Genomic DNA, 18,346 nt, shown 5'->3' on the forward strand with positions numbered 1-18,346 from the left:
CATGCTAAATATGTACCTATCATATGATCTAGCTTTTCCACTTTTAGGTATGCAGCCTTGAGACATGAAAACATGTCCAGAAGTAAACCTGTACCACAAATGTTCATGGCAGCTTTATTTGTAATAGCCCCCAAATTGGAAGCAACCCAACGGCCATCAACCGGCAAATGGAGAACAAAGTGTGTTCTATCCGTACGACTGAATGTGACTCAGCAACAGAGTGGAAGGAGTTAATCATATACACAGCTACGTGAGTGAATCTCAAAATAATTATGCTGAGTGAAAGCAGCAGGCAAAAATGAGAACATACTGTGTGATTTCACTTAGATAAAAGTCTAGAAAATGCACAGTAATCTGCAGTGATGGAAGGCAATCTAGTGATTATTGGGTACGGAGGGAGGGTGGGAGAAACGGGAGGAAAGGATTACAAAGTGCAAGAAGAAACTTTTGGCGGTTACAGGGATATTCATTATTTTGATTGTGATGATGGTTTCACAGGTGTATACTTATGTCAAAATTTGTCAAATTATACACTTTATGTGCAGTTTATTGTATGTCAGTTATACTGCAACAAAGTTTTTGTTTAAAATGTACTCACCCCTTTGCATTCTTTGAGAGATTGGGAAAAGATTTTAATTACTTCCATTTTGCTGACAAATAAGTCACCATTTGTCACCAGTCATCTGGTGGTAGGGAGACCAAGCCACCAGAAGCCCTGGGTATGTTTGGTTTACATATATTAGACAGACAGCTGGGTGCCTGGCTCAATAAATAACAGTGATTGGGGCAGTGGTTAAGAATCCGGCTGCTAATGCAGGGGACACGGGTTCGATTCCTGATCCAGAAAGATCCCACATGCCACAGAGCAACTAAGCCCATGCGCCACAACTGCTGAATCTGTGTTCTGGAGCCTGTGAGCCACAACTCTTGATCCCATGTGTCACAACTACTGAATCCCGCAAGACTACAGCCCATGCCCTGCAGCAAGAGAAGCCACCACACTGAGAAGCCTGTACACCGAAACGAAGGGTAGCCCCCACTCACTGCAACTAGAGAAAGCCTGTGTGCAGCAGTGAAGACCCAACACGGCCACTAAATAAATAAATACATTTATTAAAAAAATAGCAGTGATTGGAATTATTAATGCAGCATTCCAGGTATAGTCTGACTGGCACAGAATTTTCTATTTAGACCAGAAGTTGCAAACTTTAAGGTCCAGGCCGGTGAAATAAAACAAGAGTGAGCCAAGCATAATAATAGGTAATGGCAGAGACTATGGCGAAAATAATTTATGTCCAGTCCAAATGCATCCAAGTTCTGAGTGTTAAACAACAGACATTGGTGGGCTGAATCAGGCAAGTTGGGATGGGTGGAGTGGAGCAGTCACTGCACCATCCGTGTGACAAGATACCTCAGGTCAGGTAGGTCCATGAAACTTGGTGATTCGTAGCAGCAGCTGACATCTTACAAGATGCTTTTATCAATATGTGGTTCTCCTGACAGCTGCTGTGTGCTTGATGGGGTTATCTCTATTTTCTAGATGAGCAAACTGATGTTCAGAGAAGTCTCCCACCCGGGGCCAGTGAAACTAAGACTCCACCTTGCTGCTTCTCACCCGGACTTGAGTTGTTTTTTCCCCACCCAGCTCTACCTATGATTGTATGAGTTTTGTTTGGAGCGGAAAATATCCCCGCAGTGGAAAATATCCCCACAGTGGAAAATATCCCATGGGGGCCAAAGATATTTTGGAAGGAGAAAGAACTCAAGAAGCCCTCTGGTGGACATTCCAGGAAAAAAAGTGTTGGAAACACGGCCCGTTATGACTTTTTTTTTTTTTTGGTTTGTTTGTTTTGATTAAATTCTCTTTGTAAGGATTTCATCTGTGTCTGAATATCCTAGGATATAATGCAGGTAAGTTCACTTTAAGGAAACTGTTCTATATGGTCAGTAATTCTGTAATATCTTTATATGGTGCCAGATGCTGCCCAGATTTATTTTTGTGATCATTTTTATACAATGTATAGAAACATTGAATCACTGTGCTGTGTAACAGGAACTAACATAGTGTTGTAGATCAATTATGCTTCATAAACTCATAGAAAAAGAGGTCACATTTGTGGCTATCAGAGGTGGGGTAGGGGGAGGAGGAATTGGGTGAAGACAGTCGTAAGATACAAAGGGCAGGGAATTCCCTGGCAGTCCAATGGTTAGGACCCCACACTTTCACTGCTGAGGGCCTGGAACCCCGGTGGGGGAACTAGGATTCCTCAAGTCGAGGGGTGTGGCCAAAAAAAAAAAAAAAGAAGGTATACAAGGGGGGAAAGCCTGGGGGGAGTTGGTGGGGAATGAATCAGGTGAGTGGGATTGCCATATATACATTACTAATAAGAAAAAAAAATCAAATTGTACACTTTAAATATATGCATTTTATTCTATGTCAATTGTATCTCAATAAAAGTTCTTAAAAAAGAGGTATAAAACCTCAGTAATAAGATAAATAAGTACTAGGGATGTAACGTACAACACAAAAAATATGATCACCACTGCTGTATGTTACATATGAAAGTTGTTACGAGACTATGTCCTAAGAGTTCTCATCACAAGGGAAAACAATTTTTTTTTCTATTTCTTTAATGTTATAGCTGTAGGAGATGATGTTCACTGAACTTACTGTGGTCATCATTTCATGATGTATGTAACTCAAATCATTGTTCTGTACACCTTAAACTTGTACAGTGCTGTGTGTCAATTATATCTCAAGAAAACCGGAAGGAAAAAATTAAGGGTACTAATCCCATTCACGAGGGCTCTGCCTCCCAAAGGCCCCATCTCCTAACACCATCCTCTTGGGTGTTAGGATTCCAACATGTGAATTTGGGGAAGAAACAAACATTCAGATTATAGCACCTTTCATCACACCAAAGGATAGGATTCTGCCCCCTCCAAAAAAAAAACCCCCAAACCATTATATAAGAACTTAAACCTGAGAAATGGATTTGTTTATTCATTCCACAAATACTTACATCTGGTGTGTGACAGTCTTAACTGTTGGGGGGCCACCTACACACCAGGCTCAGTTTTACACACTTGACAGGTATTAAAAATTAGTCTTGAACAGTTATTTGGCTGGATTCTGTTATGTCTTTGTCCATTCAGGCTTCCACAACAAAAATATCGACTGAGTGATTTAAACAACAGGAATTTTATTTCTCACAGTTCTGGAGGCTGGGAGTCCAAGATCAAGGTGCCAACAAGGTAGGTTTCATTCTGAGGCCTCTTTTCTTGGCTTGGAGGTGGCTGCCTTCTTACTGGTGCTCATAGGATCTCTTTGTGTGCTGGGAGAGAGAGAAGGGGAGCTCTCCATTGTGTCTCCTTTTAAGGACACTAATCCTATGGGATCAGAGTCCCACCCTCATGACCTCATTTAACCTTAACTACTTCCATAAAGGCCCTATTTTCAAATACCATCCATTGGGGGTTTGGGCTTCAATACGTGAATTTGGTGGTGGGGGGAGGGGGCACAAACATTCGGTCCATAGCAGTTACCACCCCCATTTTACAGATAAAAATAAAGTGACCGGGCTTCCTAGGTGGCACAGTGGTTAAGAGTCTGCCTGCCAATGCAGGGGACACGGGTTCCATCCCTGCTCCAGGAAGATCTCACATGCCGCGGAGCAACTAAGCCCGTGCGCCACAACTATTGAGCCTGAGCTTTAGAGCCCATGAGCCCCAACTATTGAGCTCATGTGCTGCAACTACTGAAGCCCATGCGCCTAGAGCCCATGCTCCGCAACAAGAGAAGCCACGGCAATGAGGAACCCGCGCACCACAACAAAGAGTAGCCCCCCACTCACTGCGACTAAAAGAAAGCCCATGCACAGCAAAAAAGACCCAACACAGCCAATCAAATAAATTAATTAATTACTTAATTTAAAAAAAAAGTGACCCTCCTGAGCTGACAGTCTGGTAAGAGAGACTGGTATCAAATTACAAATTTCTATTATTTCCCTGGAGGAAAAGCGTGGGGAGTTATGCAAGCCTAGGGAAGTGGAACCCAGTCTGGTTTGGGGAGTCAGAGAAAGGGACTTTCCTGAGGAAGTGCTGCCGAGTGGTGAGGTGTGGAGTGGCAGGCCGAGTGGAAAACCCGGAGGCAGACAGGAGCAAGGCACATTCTAGAAACTGAAGAAATGTGGACGTGATGCTGAAAGCCAGTGGAGGATCCAACAGAGGACAGCAGCTGGATTGGGGATGTATTTTGAAGATAGGTGACTTAAGGGGACAGAGAGGAGCAGGGGATGGCCCTGTATGAGTCCCTGCTTCCCTCAAACTGTTACCAGGAGAAAAGCAGAAGCAGGAGCAGCGGCAGCTGTGGAGCCTGTAGCAGAGTCGCTGGCTCCCTGGTGTGAACTGCACGGGGGTGTGAAGAGACCACGCAGCGCTGGGACTCAGATTTTGAGGCCTCCCCTCAATAGCTTATTGGCTGTGTGTCCTTCTGCAAATAGCTTGCCCTCCCTGGGCCTCTGGATGGACTGGGGAAGGTGAGGCAGTGAGGCTCTGAGCTGCCTTCTCAGCGTTTCTCAGCATGTTGTACTCTGAGCCCATCACGACAAGCCCCAAGCTGTGCTGACAATTGCAGGAGTCCCCACGCCACTGCCTGCCTCCTCCGCGTGGCTTCAGAGTCCTCAGGTAAATACCTGACCCTGCCCAGCTAACCCCAGCTCTTAAATGACAGAGTCCTGTGTTAGGAGAGTGTCTCCTCCTCCAGGACCTCACCTTGGTTCTTCTTGAGCCCAGGTTTGTCCCCAGTCTGCCTCCAGGATTACTCCAGGCTCTTGTCTTTGGTGAGTTCACATCCTGCTTCTGCCGGGTCCTAGCTGCTACCAGAGCGAGCTTCGCTAGGGACAGGCTCTCTGAACCCCAGTTTCACCATCTGCATAACAAGGACTTATGAGGATTCAGGGAGCTCTTACAGCAACCCCCAACAGCTGTTTCCATTTTAAAAAGACATTGTATTACATACCATTCAACACGTACCATATAATGTATTTATTCCAAAAACATCTATGACGGACCTGCTGGGTACCAGCCCCTGTTGTAGATGTGGGGGATACAGCAGAGTCTGAGAACTCATTGCTGCTTTTGCAGAGCTTACCTTATAGAAAGGGCAATAGACGATATACAAACAAAAACTAGCATTTCATCTCTCACATGGTAATAAGTGCTCCAGAAAAATATGAAGTAGGGAAGACGTAAAGGAACACAGAGTGGGCAATAGGGGGTATAATTTTAAAGAGCGTGACCTTAAAAAGCTCCACTGAGGAAGTGACTTTTGAGCAAAACCCTGAAATAAGTTATAAAACAATCACAAAATAAACATCATCCGTGAACCCACCTCCTAATTTACGAGCTAGAACATGATCTCTTCTGAAGCTATGATTTTTTTCTTTTTTTGCATTGCTTTCCCCACACCGAATAGACATCACTTTTCAAACTTTAATCACCTGGGAATCTGGTAAAAACGCGGGCCAGGCCTCAGGCTCAGCACTTATGACAACAATGCTATGGCTTTCATATATATATGTTTTTTATTAATTAATTAATTTATTGGCTGCATTGGGTCTTTGTTGCTGCATGTGGGCTTTCTCTAGTTGTGGTGAGCGGGAGCTACTCTTCATTGCAGTGTGCGGGCTTCTCATTGCGATGGTTTCTCTTGTTGCGGAGTACAGGCTCTAGGCATGCAGGCTTCAGTAGCTGTGGCACACGGGCTCAGTAATTGTGACTCAAGGGCTTCGTTGCTCCCCAGCATGTGAGATCTTCCTGGTCCAGGGATGAAACCCGTGTCCCCTGCATTGGCAGGCGGATTCTTAACCACCGTACCACCAGGGAAGTCCCTAGCTTTCATATTATTATTTTCATTTCTTTATTATGGCCTGCCCCAGCTATAGCCATCTTAAGAGGTCCCTTGGACTTCCATGGTGGTCCAGTGGTTAAGACTGCACTTCCACTGCAGGGGGCACAGGTTTGATCTCTGGTCAGGGAACTAAGAGCGCACATGCTGTGAGGTATGGCCTAAAAAAAAAAAAAAAAGAGGTCCCTCCATCTTTCTTCTTTCTCTGTCCTCCTCTTTCAAGAGGGCTTCCTGCCCACCACACCTCACATTTGTCTCCTTTCTCTTGAGTTCTGAAGTGCTTTACAGCTTGGTTAGAAAACCTGAGTCGGGAAGTCTGGGTTCAACATGTGACTTGACCTCAAGTTCTCTCTGTTACCTTGAGCAAGTCATTGGCCTGCTCTGTGCCTCAGTTTCTCCATTCTGAAAATGAAAGTGAAGAGGCTCTGCAAGGCCTCTTCCAGCTTAGACCAGACCATGGATTGAACTTTGCGTGTGTGTGTGTGTATGTGTGTGTGTGTGTGTGTGTGTGTGTGTGTGTGTGTGTGTGTGTGTCTTCGCAGCACCTGAATCTCGTTCCTGTGTTAGGAGGATCCACCTTGTAGATCAAACATCAGATTTTGTGTGGAACAAAAATACCAAATACTTTTTCTCCCCAAGCTGGATCCTTGGATGGAACCCCTCAAAGCACAGGCTGAAGGCTGCAGAGGAGGAGAGGTGGTCCAGACTTCAGGTGGCTGCCCGTGTCCAGTGGAGGCAGCAGACTCTTTGTGGTGAAATCCTTAGCTGTGGTTCCAGCCATCCCACCCCTCAGGGTTTCTGCCAATTTTCAGATGCTGTCTCATCCACCAATTCTCCAAGCTTCCAGATATCCTTTCAACAAACTCCTTTCTTCCTAAGTTACCTAGAATTGGAGTCTGTTGTTGGCAACTATTGGGCTCAGACCTTCAAGTGGTCCTGTGGCATAACCATGTGTCTTTAAAAAAAAATCAATCACTTAAATTAATTAATCAATCAGTTAACTAACATTTATTGGCCACACTGCATGGCTTGCAGGATCTTAATTTCCCAACCAGGTATTGAACCCGGGCCCCGGCAGTGAAAGCGCTGAGTCCTAACCCCATGTGTCTTTTCTTAAGTGTCTTGACTTTTGGGTGTGTATGACTTATGTCTCCCTGCCCCCAGCTTCGCCTCCCCAGATAGAGGGGAATCTTGAAGGCCCCTAAGTAGTGCAAAACTCAAAACTGGGTGATTCATAGACATGGAATCTTCCAAAGATCATGGAGCATCTTCTAGGGGGCCACATTGTTAGCCTGATATAGCCAGCATGTGGATACCCTTCGTTTGGAAATTTCACATGAAAGTTTCAGATTTCCAGATTTTCTTGAAAAACCAAATGATCTGGCCACACAGACCCAGAGTCCCACATGGCAACATTTGATTAGAGCTGAGTACCATCTACCCTCTTTGGATGGAGTGTGGCTTCTCCAGTTATCCACAGTCTCCACTCATCCCTATTGTCTTACACCTGGATGGCTCCACTCATTTAAATGATCTCTTGGGGTCCAGGAGACACTTGAGTTTGCACCCCTTGTTTAGGTGGGTAGAATGCTGTAGTTCATGCCTTGTTTTCCTTGAGCCACACCTGGGGATAGGATGTGGCAAGGTGACATGAGCACAAACTTTGGAGTCATTTACTAGCTGTATAACCCTGAGAAAGTCCCTTAGCCTCTCTGACCTTCAGTCTCTTCAACTCTCAAATGGAAATACTAGTTCACAAGAATGTCGTAAAAAAGATAAGTAATAAGGCTGACACAGAGTAGGTGTTCATTAAAAGTTAATTAAAGAGTAAAGGGATTCTGAGATCTTAAATTTGGAAGAGGCCAGCAGGATGCTTGACTCCTGGGTGCTTTGAAAATGTGCTTTCTCTTCCCCCAGCTTCTTGATTGCTGGGCAGAGTTCCTGGGTAAGGATATTTTGGCTGAGCCAGGCTTGGACAATCAGGCCGTGGTGGCCTCCAGTGGAGCCCTGTGGGCTAAAATAGACCGGTCCCCCAATAGCTTGGGGACATTAGGTGTGCGGTACGGCCAGCCACACCTCCTGATTTGCATGGGACCTGTGGGCTTCTTAGGAAAGAACTGATATCCTGTCCAAGTGTGTGAACCTGGGATTCAGACAGGTTCAAACGAGGCTAACAGGCTTGGAGGGGCAGAAAGAAGGTGGATAGAGGGAGGAATGGGGCCAAAGGGAAAATCGCGGGAGGAAGACAACTGGCAGAGTGGGCTCGACAGAGGGCTGGGCCTGAGATCAGAGAGAACAGGTGTTCGAGAAACAGGCTGAGGCTGTGTGTGTCCTTCTTCATGCCTATGTGGTCCTCGCTTGCTCTGGATGGAGAAGCCTGTGGTAGGGAGGCTAGAAGGGGAGCTCGTGGAGCCCAAATAGCCCTGCCAAGGGACCCCATCCCTGTAGAAGCTCTGCAGGAGACACTGCAGGGGTCAGCAAAGAGCCTCCTCGGTCTTGACAGGCCCAGGGAGGAGGCCAGCAAGGGGGGCAGGGCCTGAGACCCCCTCTCCCCGCCAGACAGCAAACAGCAGCTCCAGCCACACCTGAGGCAACTCCTCCCTTCTGGACCTCGGAAAGAGCCACAGCGCCTGTCAGAACCTGGAGCATCAGTGAGATACCTGGTGAAGGGGACCCATGTCCAGGATAGGACTTCCTGCTGGCCCAGCTCAGGGTGGAGGTGGGGCATGGGGGGTTGAGGGGGGAGCTTGGAGCAGCAAGACTGTAGATGTAGGCGTGGCTGTACCCAAGGTCCTTGTTATACTTGCGGCTCATCTCCACCTATTCATCACCTGCTCTGTGCCAAGCTCCGTCCCAGGTGTACTGTGGGGGCAAAGGTCAAGAGCTCCGAGGCAGCCGGGGAGAGAATAAGCAAGTGGTCAAGTGAGTCAAGAACTCGAAAGTGATGTGTCGTTATGCGTCCAAGTGGCTGAGGTAGGTGGAGCTGAGTGTCCAGAGCAGACTTGATCCTTTGTGTCACCATGGGATGAGCTAGGTAGGGGCAGAGGGGCCACCGCTATTCCCTCCCAGGTCTTGCCTTGTGGGGGCCTCTGTCCCCCCTGAGAAGTCAGGTCCATGGAACGGCCTGCCCAGGAGGGCAGGTCAACCCTGAAGTCCCCTCAGCAAGACAACCCCAGCCATCTCGTCTTAGGAATGAGGCCAAGTGGGTGGGTGTCCTCAGAACCTCTGGTGGGGTTGATGTCGTCCTCCTACCTGCCCAGGTAGGCCCAGGCTCCAGGGCTGGGGTGTCACCTGTGACTCATCTCAGCCAGCCTGAGGAGCTGCCTGCTACAACCCCACCACACACACACACACACACACACACACACACACACGTGCATGCATGCACAAATTGCCCCAGCTTTGGGCTTCTAGGACAGGCTCTGACCAGAGATGCTTATGGCAAGAGGGACTTATGATCGCTGAGGCAGCAGCCATACCCCACCCCCTTGCAGGCCCCATAGTGGCCATGATGAAATTTCAGGTTCATTTCCACCCCTTCCTGTGGGCAGGGGGTGTGGTCCTTGAGGACATGATGCTAGCATTTCTTAGGGGAGTGGCCTGGGAGTGGTTCTTGTAGCATTCAGAACAGTTGTTCTAGGAGGCAGCCAGCCAGCTGTCCCCCATCCCCTCCCCACCACGTTGCTCCTTCTCCTTCAGAAGCACCCCCTTCAAAGTCCGCTCTGTTTCTGCCTTTGCATCCCCATCTCATTCGCTCAAACCCAGACCCCTCACTTTTTACTTTCCAGGTCATCACCTTTCCCTGGATTCAAAGCCTGGCCCCTGCCCATTTATTACCTGTCTGCCCTTCGACCACCTCTTCTTTCCCTCTCTGCATTTGCAGTTTCCTCTTCTGTAAAATAGGAAGAAAGAGTCTAGCCTCACAGGGTAGTTATCAGATTTTTCATCCGGGAAATGTTGTGAGTTAAGAGACACAAAGCACTTTGGACAGTGCCTGGCATGTAATAAGCACTCAATAAATGGTAGCTATTTCACTATGATCATAATTAAATATTTACCGAGTGTCTATTCTGCTAGGCGTTGGGGACTCAGTGATGAGGAGAACAGACAACATTGCAGCAGATGATGTAAGGTAAAGGATGTGCAGCATTTGACACATAGAGGACCCCCAATAAATAGGGGGGCTCCTCCTCCTTTCCTTCCCAGGAGCATTCCCAGCTCTGAGCATGCCTCTGGTCCTCAGTGTTCACTAAAACCTATAGACCTGACTTAGGACAGAGGCTGAGGGATGCTGCTGGCTGGCAGTAGAGTCCCAGGAGTGTCTGGTGCCTTGGGGCGGGCCATGTGCCACTTAGGAAAGGTTTCCCTGGGGAGGAGTCCTAAGGAGAAGTCTGGCGGATGGGGGGCCAGCTTCGATGGTGCTGGTGAGTCCTTTCATATCTCCCAAACTGCCCAGCTGGCTTCTAGAAGTGGAGTGTAAGGAGCTTGCCTTGTGTGGGTCCTTTTTTTGGGGTGGGTGGGGGGGGGGGAGGCACGCTGTGCAGCATGCAGGATCTTAGTTCCGAGACCACGGATTGAACCCATGCCCCCTGCATTGGGAGCACAAGTCTTAACCACAGGATCTCCAGGGAAGTCCCTTCTGTGGGTCCTCTTGGTCGGGTCCAGGTTCCCCTTAGGACACTCTGACTCAGGCCTGACTCTCAGCCACAGAGGTGGTTAGTTGCAACGATTTAAGTCTGGCTTTGTGATTTTCACACCCCATTCTGGTATTCAGAGTTGCCACTCAGGGCTTCACTGAGGGTGTGGCCTAGGAGGTCCCAATCACAGGCAAGAAGGAGCATAAGCTGAGGCTGAGGGCATCTGAGTCACCTCTGAGAAGCTCTTCCAGGCTCTGGGTTCAATTTAAAATGCTTCTTGCTCCAGGGCAGAGGGAGTAGGTGAGGATGGATCAGTGGCAAAGACAGAGGTTGGGTTAACTTTTGGGAGAAGGGGATTTTGAAATACCTGAGAAAACATAGGTGGGGTTTAACCCTGGAAGTTGGATTTCGGAAGGAGACAGACCAGTTCAAGGGGGCAGAAAAGCTGAGGCTGTGTTCGTAATAACAGCTACTCTCTATGGAGTGCTTATGGGTGTCACGTGCTGTGCAAAATTCATCACGCGCATTACGGAATCTTTACAACAGCCCTGTGAGGTTGCTGCTGTTATTACCTCCATTTAAGAGGAAAGAAGGCACAAGGCTCTGAGAAGTCAGGTCACCTGCCCAAGGCCACTTAGCTAACAAGTGATGGAGCCAGGGTGTGGATCTAAGTGGAGTGACTCTAGAACCTTCAGCCTCAACCCCAGCACCGGTATCACTACCTAATTGAAGCACGCTGGAAAAGTGAGAGTCCTGAGCTACAGCAGACAGAGGAATGCTGGTGGGAGGTACTTTGTCTTCAGCAGCGGGATTTTTAACCCTGACTGGGCGTTAGAATCATCAGGAAACAGTATAAAATGTAGATTCCTGGTCCCTCCTGCTGGAGATACTGACCCACTAAATGGGGCCTAGCGTCTCTGTTTTGCATCGTTTTGCATCATTCTGATGACGTGGGTTGAAAACTACTGCCCTAGCCTGAATAGGGGTTTTGAGGGATCTCACCTCTTCCCATCCTTGAATATTTTCCAGTGGGATCTAGGCTGGAATCCAAACCATCTTGAAGATGTTTGGGAATGGCTGTGAAGCGGAGCAAGGATACGGTTATGTCATTTGGTTGGTTTCCAATCGTGGCTCTGCCATGAACTAGGTACATGATCTTGGGCAAATGGCTTCACTTTTCTCAAAGCCTCAGTTTCCCCTGCTTAATAATGGGGGCTAGTTATACTGGCCTTCGGTGGGTACCCTGATGAATAACGGGTTAAAGAATATAAAGGGTGGTAATAGCAGAATTAACCTTCCCTCAACTGATGATAAAATCTGAACAAAATATGTACCAGAAAACCCCAATTACTTGAAGGCGCTGGGACACAATCTTATAGCAGGCAGAAATGAGAGGGAAGTCAAGACTTGAAAGATAAGAGCTGCATTAGATGGGATTTGTGTTTTGTGGCCTTTTACCTCTGCCACTCTCTAATCTGTGTGGGAGGTGGGGATGTGTAGAAAGTTTTGATCTTACTGGATGGAGGTGTCAAGAGTACAGAATTCCAAGCAGGGAATTCCAGGGAAAAAATTAGCTATAGAGGAATCCCAAAATCTATAAATAAACTCTGTCTAAATCCTTGCCTACACACTGAGCTGTAAACATGCACAGGAAGCTTCAGGTATTCCAGTGAAATTAGTGGCTGGAAGCTGAAAGAACTGAGTGGAAATTTCAGCTGCTGCCCTTTACAAGGGCTACAAACTTTGGAGTTTGAGTCCAGCTAAATTAATTGCCTGCTAGAATAAGGTTAACACTCTTGAGAGAAAGACAACAGAATCTAGAGTCTCCACAATGTATCATTTTTCATTGACCAGCAGACAAAAATCAAGTGCTAGACACAGGAAGAAACAGAAAACTGACTCAATGTCAAAGAGAGAAGGTGATTACCCAGATGTTGGAATTAGCTTCAAGAATTTTAAAGCAACTCTTATAAATATTTTCAAGGCCACCCCTCCCCCCAAATAGAGTCATAATGAAGGAACAGATGGGGAACCTCAGCAGAGAAATGAAACTATTAAAAAAAAGTCAAATGGAAATTTTAGAACTAAAAAGTACAATAACTGCAATGAAGAATCACCTTGATAGGGTCAACAGCAGAATGAAGATGACAAAGGAAATAGTGAATTTGAAGACAGATCAATAGAAATTATCCATCCTTAAGACCAGAGAGAAAAAGACATAACTGGAAAAAATTAAACAGAGCTTCATGGACCTGCGGGACAACATTCAAAGATCGACATACCACAGGTAATTCAAATTTTAGAAAAAGAAAGAAAATGGGACATAAAAGTATTCAAAGATAGGGAGTTCCCTGGTGGCCTAGTGGTTAGGATTCCCGGCTTTCACTTCCATGGCCTGGATTCAATCCCTGGTCATGGAATTGAGATCCCGCAAGCCACGCGGCGTGGGCAAAAATATATATATATATATATATATATATATATATTTAAAGATGTATTTCCTGATGATTTCTCAAATTTAATCCAAGATAAATTTACAGATTCAAAAAGCTCCATGAAGTCCAAGCAAGGTAAATGCAAAGAAAACCAGGCCCAGGCATGACACAGTCAAACTACTGAAATCCAAAGATAAAGAGAAGAATCTTGGAAACAGCTAGAGAAAAGAGGCACATTATAAACAGGAGAACTTTGATACAAGTGATAGCCAACTTCTCACTGCAAACAACAGAGGCTAGAGCCTAATCAAGATCTTTAAGGTACTGAAAGGGGGAGAAAAGTCCCTCTCAAACCAGATTTCTACATCCAGTGAAGATATGTTTTAAATATGAAGGCAAACTAGACACATTTGAGAAATGCCAGAGGAAGTTCATCTGGCTGAAGGGAAATGACAGGAGATGAACACTCAGATCTATAGGAAGGAATGAAAAGGACTTGAAATGGTAAATATGTGAGTGAAGATAAAACACTTTATATTTTTTTCTTCTCTTTTTTTTTAATTTTAATTTTTAAAATTGAAGTATAGTTGCTTTACAGTGTGTTAGTTTCAGGTGTACAGCAGTGATTCATATATATATAAATCATATATATGATTCTTTTCCTTTATAGGTTATTACAAGATATTGAATATAGTTCCCTCTGCTATACAGTTGTTCCTTGTTGTTTATCTTCTTTTGTTCTCTTGATTCCTTTAAGAGACATAGGACTGTTTATTTATTTTTAAAATATGTATGTACGTATGTATATATGTATGTATGTATTTGGCTGTGCCAGGTCTCAGTTGCGGCACGTGGGATCTTCATTGCCGCATGCAGGATCTTTACTTGCAGCACGTGGGATCTAGTTCCCTGACCAGGGATTGAACCTGGGTCTCCTGCATTGGGAATGCAGAGTCTTAGCCACTGGACCACCAGGGAAAGTCCCCACAGGAAAATTTCAAAGCTAAAATTATGACTTTGTATTGTAGGGTTTATAACAGAGTGATGTAATTTATATAATAACAGTGGCATACAGGGTGAGAGTGGGGATAAGTGGAGCTATATTGTGATGAAGTTCCTACATTTTATCTGAGGTAGTAAAATATGAATTCTAAGCAGATCGTGATAAGTTAAAGACTCATGTTGTAATCACTAAAGCAACCATCACAAATACAATTCAAAGAAGGTAGAGCTAAAAAAGCCAGTAGAGGAATTAAAATGTAATGCCAGAAAGTATTCAATTAACCCAAAAGAAGGCAGGAAAGGAGGAACAGAGGAACAACAACAAAAAAAGATGGAAGAAGTAACAAGCGAATAGCGAAATGGTAGACCTAAACCTAAACATATCAGTAATTACATCAAAGGTAAGTGGACTAAGCATTCTAATTAAAACAACTGAAATTGTCAGACAAAGCAGAGAAGCAAGATCCGTGAATATGCTGTCCACAAGAGACATACTTTATTTTTAAATTTTATTGAAGTATAGTTGATTTACAAAATTGTGTTAATTTCTGCTATATAGCAAAGTTAGCTATACATACATATATCCTTTTTTATATTCTTTTCCATTATGGTTTATCGCAGGATATGGTTTCCTTGTGCTGTACAGTAGGACCTTGTTGTTTATCCATCGTATATGTAATAGCTTGCTAATCCCAAACTTCTAATCCTTCCCACCCCTAATCCTTCCCACCCCTACCTCCCCTCCCCCTTGGCAACCACAAGTCTGTTCTCTATACCTGTGAGTCTGTTTCTGTTTCATAGATATGTTCATTTGTGCCGTATTTTAGATTCCACATATAAGTGATATCAATATACAGTATTTGTGTTCCTTTTTGTGACTTATTTCCTTAGTATGATAATCGCTTACTATGATAATATCTAGGTCCATCCAAGACACATACTTGAAATACAAAGCCACACTTAGTTTGAAAGTAAAGGAATAGAAAAATAAAACTACAAATTGTAAGAAAGCTGGAATGATTCTATTAACATCAAATAGACTTCAAAATAAAGACTAACAGATATTTTACAACAATAGAAGAGGCGATTCGTCAGGAAGATACAACAATTTTAGGTTTCATATTAACCTAATCATAGAGCTTCATGCATGAAGAAAAACCAGATAGAATTAAAGAAGTAACAAACTCATAATCATGATTAGAGATTTTAATACCTTTCTCTCAATAATTGATACAACTATTAGATAAAAAAATCAATAAGGACATAGGTTTGAACAACATTAGCAACCACCTTGACTTAATTGACATTTATAAACACTACACCCCAAAATAATGGAATACAAATCCTCTTCAGGTATATATAGACTATTCACCAAAATAAGTCACATGCTGGGTCATAAACAAGTTTTAACAAGTTTCAGAAGATTGAAATCTTACACAATACGTTCTATAACCACAGCAGAATTAAATTAGAAATTAATAACAATAAGATAGCTGGGAAAGCCACAAATATTTAGAAATTACCCTCTTCTAAAAATCCCATAGTATTCCAAAGTAAATTGATAGTTACGTCCAGGCAAAAACCCGCACACGAGTATTTATAGCTGTTTTACTCATACCTGCCCAAACCTGGAAGCATCCAAGCTGTCCTTCAATAGGTGAATGGATAAGCAAACTCTGGTACGTTGATACAATGGGATATAATTCAGCCATTATTAAAAAAACAACAAGAAGCTGTCAAGCCAGGAAAAGACAGAGAAGACTTAAAAGCATATTGCTAAATGAAAAAAAAGTCAATCTGAAAATTCTACATACTGTATGATTCCAACTACATGACATTCTAGAAATGGCAAGGCTATGGAGGCAATAAAAAGATTGGTGGTTGCCCGAGGTTTAGCGGGAAGGATGAATAGGAGAGCACAGGGAAATTTCAGGGCAGTGAAACTATTCTGTATGACACTGTAATGCTGGATACCTATCATACAGTTGCCAAAACCCATGGGATGGACAACACCAAGCGTGAACCCTAATGTAAACGATGCACTTTAGTTAATAAGCGTGTACCATTGTTGGCTCATCGATTGTACTGAATGTATGATACTAATGCAAGATGTTAGTAAGAAGGATAAATTTTCTGGGGAAGGGGGAGTATGTGGGGACTCTCTGTACTTTCCCATCAGTTTTTCTGTAAACCTAAAACTTCTCTTAGAAAGTAAAGTATTTTAGGGACTTCCCTGGTGGTGCAGTGGTTAAGAATCCACTTGCCAGTACAGGGGACACGGGTTCGAGCCCTGCTCCAGGAAGATCCCACATGCCGTGGAGCAGCTAAGCCCATGCGCCACAACTACTGAGCCTGCGCTTTAGAGCACTGGAGCCACAACTACTGAAGCCTGCGCGCCTAGAGCCCGTGCTCTGCAACAAGAGAAGCCACTGCAATGAGAAGCCCGTGCACCGCAATGAAGAGTAGCCCCTGAGCAGGGGCTACTGGCCACAACTAGAGAAAAGCCTGCGTGCAGCAATGAAGACCCAACACAGCCAAGAAATAAATTAAAAAACAAACAAAACTAAAGTATTGAAAAAAACCCCCAAACCCTCATGATCAAAGACTGCAAGTGACCTAATACCTAATAAGCTCACCATGTACCTTACCTCCAATTGTCTGTCTTCCTATAATGTTTCTAACAGAGATTTCTCTGCCCTTAACGATTCTCTCAGTTGGGGAGGATGTCGTGGGGGATGGGAAGGGATGCTGAATTTGAGATCATGGATAGAATCATGGGATGATCAGGCAGAACCAGTTGTTCAGAAACCTGGTTTGCTGTCTTGCTCACTCAAGCATTCATTCCACAAACTTTGAGCTTCTCTGAGCTGAGTTCTGCGCTGGGCACTGAAGATGGAACTGGCAACAAGCCACAGTCCCTTGCCACAAGGCATTCGCAATCCAGAGGGAGAGGATGACAAGTAAATAGGCAGTGACAGTTCACTGTGCTAAGGGTTAGGACACCAGGAAATTCAGGGGTCTGTGGGAGCGTGGGGGAGGAGTATCTAACCCAGCCTAGGTTTGGTCAAGTGAGACTTCCTGAAGGAGGGGCATAGAAGCCAAGCCTCATGCTTATGAGTAGCTGCTGAGCAGCAGAGATTTGGAAGCAAAGAAGCACATAGCCCATTGGCAGCTGCAAGCAGTTCACTCTGTGTGTGTTGGGAGGGACTGTTGCATAGAGATGAGAAATGGGCTGGAGAGGCAGGTGGGCACCAGTCAGACCTGAGCCTTTGACCCTCTCAGAAGCAGCGCCTACGCAGCCTAGTCAAACCTCGCAATGCCTGCTCCCTGGAGTCTATGCCTGAGGCAGGTGACACATCCTGGGGAGACTCACCAAGTCTCCTTTGAACACACTTGGTAGAAGGAGCAATCCTATAATTACCGTGATGATAATAAGAGGAACTTCCGTTGCCTCTTTCAACAAACATTTCACAAGCTGGGGCCTTCTCACCTGTGCAGTAGTCGGGGTAGGTGGGAGGAGCCAGGCACCCCTCCTGGGGAGAGCCAGTGCCTGTGTCTCCTGCCAAGCACACCTGACTCCCCGGCTGAGGCCCAGAGGTGCCATAGATACCACCTGGGACTGCTCCAGCTTGGAGCTGAATGCTGCTGGCAGAGGCACTGAAAGTTACTCCCCAAGTGCCTCAGGCTGGGCAGCCTCCAGCTGATGCACAGACTAGAGATTTATTCCAGCCTAGCCTTCTCTGGGGGACTTCAAGCCTGCAGACGTCCTAACCAGGACCTGGAGGTGCCTTCTACATCTGGGCAACCTTAGCCTGAGATACTCAAGCCACCAGTTTCTGGGCTCACACTCCATCTGCCTGGACCATGTACACAGGCTTTCCATGGCCTGGGTACCTCCCAGCCTTGCCAAGTGCTGTTTGGCTTCTTTATATGGTCTGCAGTCACATGTTTTCCCAAGAGACACTTGGAGGGCCTCTGGTTTACACACAGAGAAGAAAACCTTTCTTCTAATTTCTGACCCCATACCTCACCCAGATCCCTCTCCTTTCTTGCATCAGATTTTTCTTTTCTTCTTTTTTTTTTTTTTTTGGCCACACTGCATGGCTTGCGGGATCTCAGTTCCTGGTTAAACCTGGGCCACGAAAGCCCAGAATCCTAACCACTAGGCCACCAGGGAACTCCTTTCACCAGATTTTTTCAGTGCAAAGAATGGTCCCTTTGCTTCTGGGAAGGCCTTGACTTTCTTTCGTCAGCACCTCCTGTACCATCCTTCCAATACCAAGTTTTCATTTGGCTTTGCCTTCTCTGACTCACTGGGAATGAAAGCCAAGGTGAATTGCCCAGGGACTCAGTGTGTCTTTTTG

This window comes from Hippopotamus amphibius, chromosome 8, assembly GCF_030028045.1.
Source record: "Hippopotamus amphibius kiboko isolate mHipAmp2 chromosome 8, mHipAmp2.hap2, whole genome shotgun sequence".
In the NCBI taxonomy this organism is placed as follows: domain Eukaryota; kingdom Metazoa; phylum Chordata; class Mammalia; order Artiodactyla; family Hippopotamidae; genus Hippopotamus; species Hippopotamus amphibius.